This window comes from Poeciliopsis prolifica, unplaced genomic scaffold, assembly GCF_027474105.1.
Source record: "Poeciliopsis prolifica strain line A6 unplaced genomic scaffold, Auburn_PproV2 SCAFFOLD042, whole genome shotgun sequence".
NCBI lineage: Eukaryota > Metazoa > Chordata > Actinopteri > Cyprinodontiformes > Poeciliidae > Poeciliopsis > Poeciliopsis prolifica.
Window position 1 is genome coordinate 5,077,870 of NW_026562417.1, and position 11,776 is coordinate 5,089,645.

Consider the following 11,776-nt stretch of genomic DNA (forward strand, 5'->3'; position numbering starts at 1 on the left):
ACCCAAACAGTTGACCACTTCATTATGATTACGAAGAAACTTCCAAATAAGAAATGGAAATATCCTTTAGTATCCCACACTGAGGATATGCTGAATGATAGTGTAACATAATAAAGTTCATCCATCTCAAATAAAGACATAAAGAGATTATGAGATTAAGTAAAAGTGAGTGCAGATAAATTAGAAATTGAAGTAAAAGAAAACAAATTATATTAATTCCAATGGGAAATTAATGTAATTAGGCCTGCAGGTTATTATTATTTTAGTAGCTGACATTTAATTGATTAATCGGGTGAAATATTTGCCAATAACAGCATTCCATGTGAAAGGAGCATATACTGCTAAAAAAAAACCTCAACATGTGAAAAGCTCAGCACTTCCTGATCAATTGAAGATCAATTCAGTGTAGTATCTGTTCATTCATTTTTTGATTAACCCACTGATAATTAAATAGAAAAAGTCCTTTAATATGAGGAAATTTAAAAAAAAAATTACAGAATTTGAACCGAAATTATTCCACTTGAGGAGTTTTGGGTAGAACACATTGACAATCATTTACAAAAAAAAAAAAAAAAAAAATTAAAAATTCAACATAGCCTATATGTATTTTCTGTACTTACTACTCTGAGTCTGTTGTTCTTTCAGGAAATTGTCTTTTTTCAATGCAATCTCCTGTTAACAATTAATCAATTTCTAAATTAGTTGACAGTTATTTCAATAACTGACTCACCACAATCTGATTAATTGCCCACTATGTAATGTTTATTCCTGAGGGGGGTGGTGGTGCTGGTGCCTGTCTCCATCAGTCGGTCAGAGGCGGGGTCACCCTGGACAGGTCACCAGTCCATCACAGGGCCACAATCATGCACACACACCTCATGGACTGTGAGAGGAAGGACGTACCAGATAATCTACAAACAGGGAGAACATGCAAACTCCATGCAGAAAACTCCTGGATTCGATCCCAGGACCTTCTTGCTGCAAGGCAGCGGTGCTACCCACTGCACCCTGATTAATCCTAAATGCTACTGTAGCTCATATTATCCAATCTCTCCAGTATTATAGTAGATCTGAAAAGCCTCTGACTGAAAACACTCAGATGCTGTAATTACATATAATGTGGCTAATCACAGCTAAATCATGACTACAACAAAAAGTAACATTTATATTTTCATGGGGCCAGGTTGGTTGGTTGGGATACCTGTAGTTAAATACATGAAGTCCCCATTTTCATACTACTCTGTAACTTTATTCAGATCATGTTTGATACTGTATGACTGTGCTCTGCAATATTTAGTCTAACAAAAGAAAAAAAAAATCTACAGAGGTGAGCAAATACTTTCCCACTGTGCAGCAGTTGTCAGCTCTTCCTCCTGAGCAAGAGCTACTTTGTGATTCTGAATAAAAAAATGATTATTCTTTTCAACAGTTGCCTCTACACACTGCAGATAATTAGAAGAACCTTTGATGAACAAGGTGAAACTCCAGAAATTGCTGAACACATGAAATATATTTTTAAATGAGAAAATGATTAAAATGCATGACGGTGGCATCTCTTTATTGTTTTCAATGTGATTGTTTTTCCAATAAATTTGGTATTATAATAATTGGACCCAAAAGACACTGGTGCACATTAGGACTCCTTTGCCTCAAGCAATGCAAACATGAGCCACGCAGGAGGCAATAGACAAAGGGTGTACTTTGTACCCAAAGAAGGGTGGAAAAAAGTGATGGAGGCGTCAATAATCTACACAAGTGTAGCGAGTCTCTCATGGTTTTGGAGCCCTTCAGCGTTTTATTCATAAGAACCATTGCCAGAGGAGTCATAATTGACCTCTGCACTTTGTTGAGAAAAAAAAAATTCACTAGATGAAAGAATCAGATTCTTTTTAAATCAACTCTTGAGTCCCTCTATCCCCACTGCACTGGTATTGGATTGCACATCGTGAATTATTCAAGAAATAAGCAGGGAAGCAGCCTAAGCTTGAAGATGTTCTATGTATCAAGGTTGCAAGAGTAAAAAGTATTACATGGATTTGTCAGAAAGGGAAAAAAACAATTGACAATTGAAGGCACCTCAAAATAATAGAGTACAAAAATCTAGGGTGGGAAGGACTAAGACACCATATTTCTGCAAGAAGTTGGCCAAAATGTGTTCTCCAAAGAGTTGAATATTGAATGGAATCTTTTAATCTTGTTGTGGAAAAGGGGACAAAGGCCTCGTCAATATTTTAGATCATGTTCACTTTGGAGAAAGTAACAATGTTTTCTGTAAACTTTTTATCATTGTAACAACTTCTGGAATGCTGACACACATGGACAAAATATTTGCTACCCCTCTGTTATGAGCAAAAACCCACCATGGTCACTGATAACATGAAACTTTCAAAAATAAAAATACTATCATAGCTGCATTGTTAAATATATAAACAAATGAAAAGTTACTGAAAATTAAAAGATGAAAATCAAACATAGTTGCTGAAAGGTGGTTCAACGTGATCATGAAAAAAGTTTACAAAACAGGCATGAACAAAAATATGCAGCTCTAGAAAAGATTGAAAATAATTGAGCTGGTTTCAAACCAACTTCAAGCAGATGTTTGGCTGCACCTCCACCCCCATGTGGAGGTAGAGCAAACCTCCAACAAACAGTGTTATGATGGAGGCAGTTGTGAAACTCAATGTGTTGCTAGACATTTTGTGAGTTATTTTTGCCTTATCAGCCAACACTAAGGCTGAAACAGGCAACAGGCAGAAAACATTTGCGTCGCTTCAGCTCCAGACCAAAACAATGATGAGTCGTATCAGCTCGATAATGTTATGTGCAGAAAACAACAGAGAAATCAATGTTAAAGCCCAAGTCTTTCACAGCCAGATGAAGGATGATGAGGAGCACAAAGTCTAGATGTGAATATGAAATCTGATGAACTTGCAAAAGTAGGACTTAATGTCATGACTTAAATAATATGAGCTTGTGAAAGTCTCACCTTCAGGAAAGTGCTTAAAACTAAACAATTGTAAAGGTGCTTACATGCAAATTTATGTGACTATAGCAGTTGCTGCAGTTCATGTTTTCATAGTACCATTGAGCTACTAATGGAATCTACTCACAAAATCAAGCTTAACTATGTTCAGTTATTGATCTTTGATTTGAGTATTAATCTTACAGTGTCAATATGACAAAAACGGGATGTTTACTACCAGTTACCTCATATAGAGGTTGGAGTCAATCATAATTTGATTCAACTGGACATGAGATCAGCTGCAGGCCTTGATTTGTTGCTTGCATTTTTATAAATTCTGTTTGTGTCTTGGACATGGAAATTGTTCAAAACACAATTGTATTGTATTTCACCCTCCAAACGCTCTGGGTAATGGCTATCAGAATATCAAGTTCTCCACTGTCAATGTTTGATCTTGAGTTCTATTATTTTGCTTGACCTCTCTATGACCACAGCTTGTCTGCAATGATAAATCCTTGCAATGTTGTCGGAGGTTCAGTTACTCCAGTAAAAGGGCTTCAGGACAAATTGTAACCATTGACTAGTCAGTTGCTGACAAAACCTACTGGAATGATTAACAGGTGCCACCATGTCAATTGCCAGTTATGTTACTCTGCCAACCTATGTTCCAGACCAAAGCAATGACACATCAACAGATATTTGACAGTTTACGCACAAGTAAATTTCATTAGTGGTACCTGGCTTCTACTGTTTTCTCTTACATCCTGTGGAAGCAGAGAAAATTACAGTATAGGATCTCCAAATCTAAAGCTAAAACTTTAAAAAGTTTTATAACTTCCTACACCTTTGCTAAAACTATTACTATATCATGACAGTATGGCATAGGGACAGATAATCTGTGAAAAAATATAGCTGCTCTACCTTTCTTCCAGTGCCAACAATAGAAATACACAGTTCTATCAGAAACAACCAACCACAGTAAGGAGAAGGGTCTTAGCCCTGTCAATCATTCTCATGTACACATTGCTCACACACTATCCCTTGTGCTCTGCTGCAGTACAACCTACCATGAATGCTGAGGTTGTTACCATAGTCACCAATGACGGCAGATTAACAGGTTTTCTGTTGTTTCTCCAACTGTTACCACATTTAGCAGTACATATGCTAAGATCCCTCTCCTTGCTCTGATTGGTTGTTTTTGACCGGGTGCGGTGCATTATTTCAGACACTAATAGCAGCTCATGATTTTTTAAAATAAAAGTTCCAGCTTTTTAGCTTTATTAAATAACTAAAGATGTGTAAAACAGCGGGACAGTGTACTTTCTTTATCTGTATTTATGCAGCCCTTTATTCTCCTGGTCCTGAACATTTCCTTGTTGATATGACACCATAAACAGAATCACTTGTTGTCCAGAGGGATGCTGGATGGGCCTTGCCTTTGGCACTGGCTTGGGGCAAAATTGGAAGCTGATTCCACGGTGAATTATCATTCATCTTGCTTTGCAGAGAGTGTGAATATGAGTCCCACCTTGATGAAAACAGCAGTTGCAGATTAAGTAGACCTGTAATCAATACTTGGTGGATCTTTCTTTTACTGCCCTCATCAATTAAATCATGCAAAACACTGATAATTATCTGACACTCCAAAGGATCATTTGTCTGACAGCTGACTTGAAATGTCATGCATGACTGTTTATTGTATTTGATCGGACTCAATACTGTTATAAATATAAATGTTTCATCTTGTATTGAAGTCATGATTACACTATGTTAAACCATGCTAGTCAGTGACATCTAAATAGGAACCTACACTGAGGGCTCTCCAAATATTGCAGAGGTTTTAATAACAATCACATTTTCATTTTCATGGCATTGTGACTTAACCATCTATCACGATGAACTGGGAGTTTGAGTAGATAGAGCATACACACAAAAACAGAGAAGCACAGACTCAGGAGTACTTTCCATATTAAAGAAAAGTTTGTAATTAATCTCAGTGGCTTCATCTAAGAGAAGCCACTGTGTCTCTGTCAGACACACCTGACAGAGACACAGATGATCTCTGAGTCAGTTGCAATAATAGCTCAGACAATGGCTGTCTAGGAGAGAGACCAGGTAGAAAGACAGGCCAGGTGTACGCCAGCTGAGAAGAAACAGAGAATATAAAGTTCAGAGATAAAATAACAGAAAATTAAGAAAACTTGGAGAAAAGCAAAATGTAGCAGAGGTGAAGTATTCAATTTGTGATCCAGCAATCTAAGCTTAACGCAGCATTACCATAACAACTTTTTAGAAAAAGGAAATTTTTCTAAAAAAAAGAAAAAAAGCTGGTGTCATGTTTTTATAGTCTTCTGACCAAGTCTATAAAAACATGACACTACATGCACAAAAATTCTCAGGAAGCAAGCAAAGATTGAAAAGATGTATTTGACAGAAGGTGAAATATGGATGGTTGCCGGTGCAGGATAGTGGAGACCCAGAGACTGAGAAGATAGAGAGGTGAATGCAGGAACAATCACTGAGATGAAGAACTGTGCTTACTGGGTGAAGTGGAGAAGGACACCAGGAGGACTAAGTGCAATGTGGTGACTGATCTGGCAGTTCCATGATACTTGGAGCTGGATGACAAAGGAAGAGCAGGAGGAGTGAAACTGAGGAAAAACTATAGGTCATGCAGACTGGAGCAGGTAGAAGCAGACAGCAACGAAGGGGGGACAAGTAGGTGTCAGATTTAGCTTTGTTTATTCTTGAAAAGCTTTATATCGAAATAGTGGCATGTTGGACAATGTTGTTCTGTTGTATTCATACAGCTCATTTTTGCTTTCACCACCATCATAGCGCTGCAGATGACCAGCCTAATCTTCAGAGACAATTCTTTGGGATCTGCCAGCAGTGGACTGTTTATATATATAACTTGTTTATCAATATACACATATTGATAAAATATGATGTACGAGAAGATCGAGCTCTTGCATTTAAATGTTGACCTCATCAAAACACCTCAGAATTAAATTTAGCCTTTACTGGTTTCTTTTGGTTGTAAAATATGGAGAAATATACTAGCTTCGTGTGTCGTACACATACTGAGACATTTTACAGGCACATTCTGTGTTGTTTCTCCTTCTGCAAAGATCTTTCATAACACAGTCAATTACTTTCAGGCAACTGCTTTGGGATTGGCACTGTGTTTGTGGGACCAGAGGTTATTGGCTTACATCTGAATTTAAGTCATGTAAAAGTTCTTGGACCAGGGCTTTTATATCACTTTTATTTTTGTCAATGTCAATGTCAAATTTCTTTATATAGCACTTTAAAAACAGGTTCAAAACTGCACTAAAATGCTGTACAAAAATGATAATGAAATAAGTTGATGGAAAGAAAAAAGAAATATTACATGAAAAGAAAACAAAATCCATGCATATTGTTAAAATAATATAAGTAATAATAAGAGTAATAATACATAAAAGAAAAAAAAAACTGGATTAGTGGCCCAGAGCAGCCACTATTTAATCAACAGTGCAAAAATAAGTCAAAAGGTTTCTTTGTATTTCCAGAAAATCACCAACAATATTTGTCAAACAATAGGATCACTTCCCAGCTTCTTCAATTAAAAAATACTGATCATACTGGTCTTATGGTCACAGTTCTCAATTTTCCAAGAGCAGAAATTCAAATCCAGCTATGGATTTTGTGTTTGCTCAAATAAAAATGCTTACAGGAAATGCAGGACAAGATGCTATGTGATGTAAAGCATTCCCAGAAGAGAAGCAGCAATAGGTCAGCAAGCAGTGGGAAGGCACTGAAGAATTGTCTTGAATGTAACCATATATAGCATGTCTATTGTCCCTAATCTATATCCCAGCTATAATACTGCATTATGGTGCTGTAATGTTGGAATGTAACATTTCATTGGTGTACAGTTGAATGGATATAGTTTTTAAAATGTGGTACAATCCTGTGCTATAATGAGATCTGAAACCTGACTGAAACTCTTCAGATATCTAATTATTTCAGAAATCCTCACACAATTTATTAGAAACTTGTTTTTTAATTTTTTTTTTTTCAGCGACCTTAACTAAATAGTAATAATCTAAATACAGATCAGGCTCTCCAAGTTACCTCACATATATATTGTGGATCTACTCACCATGTTAAGGAGGACGCCAAAAAGAATTGGTTTTATTAAGCAGAAATTGAAAGAAACCATAATTCCTGGGAGCAGAGAGAATGGAGCACATTTATAGTCATAGTGCAACAGAGATCTGTAAGTCTGGTAACTTCACAAGAAAACCCTATGTTTTTTTTTTTTGTTTAGTTTTTTTTTCATTAATATAATCATCACGTTTATATGAATAGCACATTTCAGCAACAAGGCATTCAAAGTGATTAACACAATAAACAATAAAAGTTACATTGAAGTGTCAATGAAAAAAATTATGAAAAGTTGCAATCCAGACTAAAACTAATGATGTTCCAGTTATTAATCAAAGGCAGACCCAAACAAGTCTTTTCAGCCTTGATTTTAAATAATTCAGTTTTTCAGCATCTTTGCAGTTTTCTAGAAGTTTGTTCCAGATTAGAGAAGGATGGAAACTTTTCTAATCTGGAACAAACCAGAATGTTGCTTGTCCATGTTTGTATTATTGTATTTTAATTGAAGGGTTGGAGCGAATTATCATCATCTGTCAGGCATGTTGTCTCCTGGATGACAGATTAACACAGATTATTCACTGTAATGTGAATATCCTCTAAACACTGTGAATGAGAACATCCCGGCATTTGTGTCCATGTGGAAAAAAGTTTCAGTTTTTGCAAATTTTCTAAATGTAGAAAACCAAAAAAGATGGTAATCATTCGCGGCCTTGAGCTGTTTTCACTAATCATCTTTGAGATAACATAACATAACTAAGTGTATATTCACTTTTTTTCTTACAGCCCATTGTGCATGTGTGTATTTATACTAAATGCTTCTGATAAAATGTATGCAATAAGGCTCAATTTAAGCCAATTAGGCGGTGTTTATGCTGATGGTTATTGAATGAGTGTGTGCTGCTGGGCCTGGTGGTCATCCCAGTGGAGCTCCTTTGGGCTGCAGGGTGGATAATTAGAGCGGTTCAGGGAGGGTTAACCTCTCAGTACCACAGGAGAGCCAGACAGCTCACTGCTATACCTCTCTTTTGATGTCTGACCACCTTTCTCTCCACACCATCAACCTGAATGTCAACCAATTGGGACAGTGCAAGGGCTTGACATTATGTCTGCAGGTTATCATTATATGTATTTTTTTTTTTTTTTTTTTACTTGATCGATTGGCTCTGGTCTGCAGTCTTGCTTCTGGGGGCCTCTGTCACTGCTAGTTAGGTATTGACCAGTGGGTATCATTAGGAGTGAGCACGCCTGCTTGGGGGATGCTTTGTTGTGGGGTGGGGTTGTGAACAACCCAAGCCTTTTTCTTTTAGCCTCCTGGACTAAGTTGACCTTTCACTTAGGGAGCAGCTGGAGCTGAGAGATATTTAATTGAATGGAGTCTTCAGATGTATTTTGGAGAAAGCAGGAAAGATACTGTCGGCTCAAGATCAGGGAGCAGTGGGGAGACAGAGAAAGTGGAGGGTGGGAGAAGAGAGTTTGTTTGACCTTCAACGCCTAATTGATAGGCTTCTCATAGACCTTGTTTGAGATGTACGTGGTCCCTGTTGTTCAGCAAGCCCTTACCACTACTGTGCAAGTACAAAGTCAACCACAGGTAGAGAGCCCCTAGTGGCCTGCCACAATCAATAGTACCCGGCTCAGCTAACGAGAGGTGCAGCCACTCTGCAGCTTTCACAGGCCCCATTAACAGTCAGTGGGCAGCCTAATTCTACTGCCTTACTCATTAATGTGGAGAAATGGGGGCAACAGAATTGTAGAAAACAGCCTGGAGAAGAATGACTCTTCATGGTATTCAGTGGAAATCAAACCAGAACAGCAACATTATGTCTAGTATTACATCTAGAAATTAATCTCAGAATACTCCAAAACAATTTCAGTTTTTCCACATTGCTTTAGTATCCTTTCAATATTTTACCCATAATACTGTGTGTTGTCTGTGCTTTTTAATTACAGTTTCAAGGAAATAACATCGTCAAACTGACATGAACATCATAGAGAATTCAGAAAGAGAAAAACACGTCTTAAAAAAATGCTGTTATTTTTATTTGTATCACTAAATGTTCAATTGAAAAGCAGCTTGTTTTGTTTACATACCAAAATGTGAACCTTTCATCTCCACCAACTATTTTCTGCTACAAGGATGGAAGCAAGAAGCACAGCTTGCATATGACAGCTGATCTCCAGAGTGAAGGACTGACATCGTTTCATATGGCTGATGCTGCCAGGTGGACGGCCCAGGTGTTTCAGGACCTGCTCACCCCTATGACATTATTTTATAAACAACCATCTCTGACACCAAATGGATTGTTGCTTCTTTCATGTCTGTTATTTCTATTGTTTCTGTTTGAAGAATACACAGTACATATTGCTGTAAACAATATGTTTGATTAATTTTAACAAACTAATCAATTAGCTAAAACTAATAATCACACTCTAAATTCCTCACAAAATAAATCTGGCTTCTCTATGTTCACTATTCATTCTGAACTGTGACATCATTGCAGAATTTTACTGGTTCTGTTATAATTTTATTTTATAATTAACTGTTTTGTCTATAGTGGTTTAGCTTCATCATGAGACTCTATGTTTTTTAGTAGAGTGTTGTTAGCACAGACAGTTTGTTGATTGTAAGGTGAATCCTTTCTCTCAATAATCTTGTATATTTAAAACAAAAAGTCTGTGTTCATCTTGCTGTTCAGATAACATCGATGCTGGACTTATGCCTTAATTTATTATTTAAAGAAAACCGAACTTTTCAGGCACATAAATAATATCTGATATGGAACTATTTGGGCTATTTTCTTGAGTGTGGTTCCCCTCTGTGGTGATTTTGATCTAAATTATTAGTTTTATTAATAATTGTGTCTTTATTAGGGCTTGAAGTTCAGATAGAAGAGATGGTTTGAACTTTCTACTTTCTTCCTATTCTCTGGGCTTGCTCTCCATCCATCCTTTTCAACTCATTTGGGATTCTAATCTGTAGATGAGGGATATTATTCTCAATATTGTAATTAGAGATGTTAATCAGCTGCTCCCAGTTGTGAAAGTACACCTTTTTGCAAATATGTTGAGTCAATACCTTCCATAAAAAATATAGTAATCATAAAAAAAACACTTAAAGTTAAGAGTTAAAGTTGTTTAATTTTTTTATAGAATAATTCAGAATGAAAGTCTAATCAAATGTACTACCACCTTGAGGGGGGCAAATTCTAGAATGTTAACATCTTCCAGGGAGTAATAGAGTCCTGGAATTAAATCTGACAGACTGGAACAAATGCACCACAATGATTTCCTTCAAAAATGTATGTCAACAAAGATACAGTATATGCAAAAGAAACAAATCTGCCACCAGATCAGAACATCCTGATTACCATGCACATTCCCACAGGTCTTTTAAATGAGCTGAGACGAGCTTTAGACAAGATTCAACAGTTTAAATCTCAGCAGACTTCATTTGGGACCCTGCACAACGGATACAAAGAGAAAGACAGGGACTGGCTCTATGGATGAAAGCATGTCATGGTGATGCGCTGCAGGCATTAAGGAAGTGAGAAAGGGGGTTTGCTCCAGGTTAAAACATGGCTGCAGTATACAGCTCCACTTGTTAAAGAACCTCAAAGATGAATTGGTCAAGAAGACACAAGTCATTTCAATCAACCTATTTCAATTAACCTGCAACAGAGATATCTCCAGAGATCAGATTCAATCACAGATTGAGTGATGTGTGGTGGTGGAACTGAAGCCAAGGTAGACAAGACAGAGACAGAGACAACCTCATGCTGGTGATGGCTGATTTATAGGGAACAGCTTAAATGAAACCACAAAAAAAAAAAAAACTGGCACAGGAGAGCCAGCAAAGAGGATACAGACACTGTGTCATGGTCAGAGTGTCAGTTGGACCCAAAGTGCAGGCAGAGTTGAAGGCAGACGTAAATTTGAATATATCTAATAAAGATAATTCTGTGTTTCTTGTTCCTTACAGGCAAGGAAGACGTGCATAAATGCAGAAAATACAATTAACGGAGTGACACACAGACGGGAGCGTGAAGCGACGGAGAATCCAGCAAGGAGTGAATGAAGAAGAGGTTGTGAAGTATTGGGACTGTGTTTACTGGAGTAATGGTACGGGACTGATTACTGAGTAAACACTAACAGGGAACAGGATGTATGAGTGTATGTGCATCTGTGTATGTATATGTATGCTGAGTGGCAGCAAAGCAGAGAGGAGTGCAGCATGGATGAAGAAACACTAGCTTTTCTTTGGGTACCTGAATAGTTTGCTCCCCTTCAGTGTCACTTTGTTCTGGACCAAACAAAAAACATCAAGCTTTCAGTTGATGCATTGTCATGGAAAAACAATACTTTAACAACAGAAGGAGTAGAAATGTATTTAACCTTTATAGGTAAGAACAAAAATACAGAGTCAAAGGAGTCTGTCAAGTCTCTGGTTTCTGGTTTTCTTTTATAGGTTCTGGTCAGAGAACAAAGGCTTGATTGAACCACAGTGATAAATCTTTAATTGTTATGCACCAATGATTATGTGGGACTCAACACATATGGTCTCACTCATTGAACTATTGTGAAGGAACAGAGTTTGTGTTTAATTTTAAAGGAGACAACTTTGATCCTGATCAAACACTAAATCAATTAATTGTATGAGAAAGC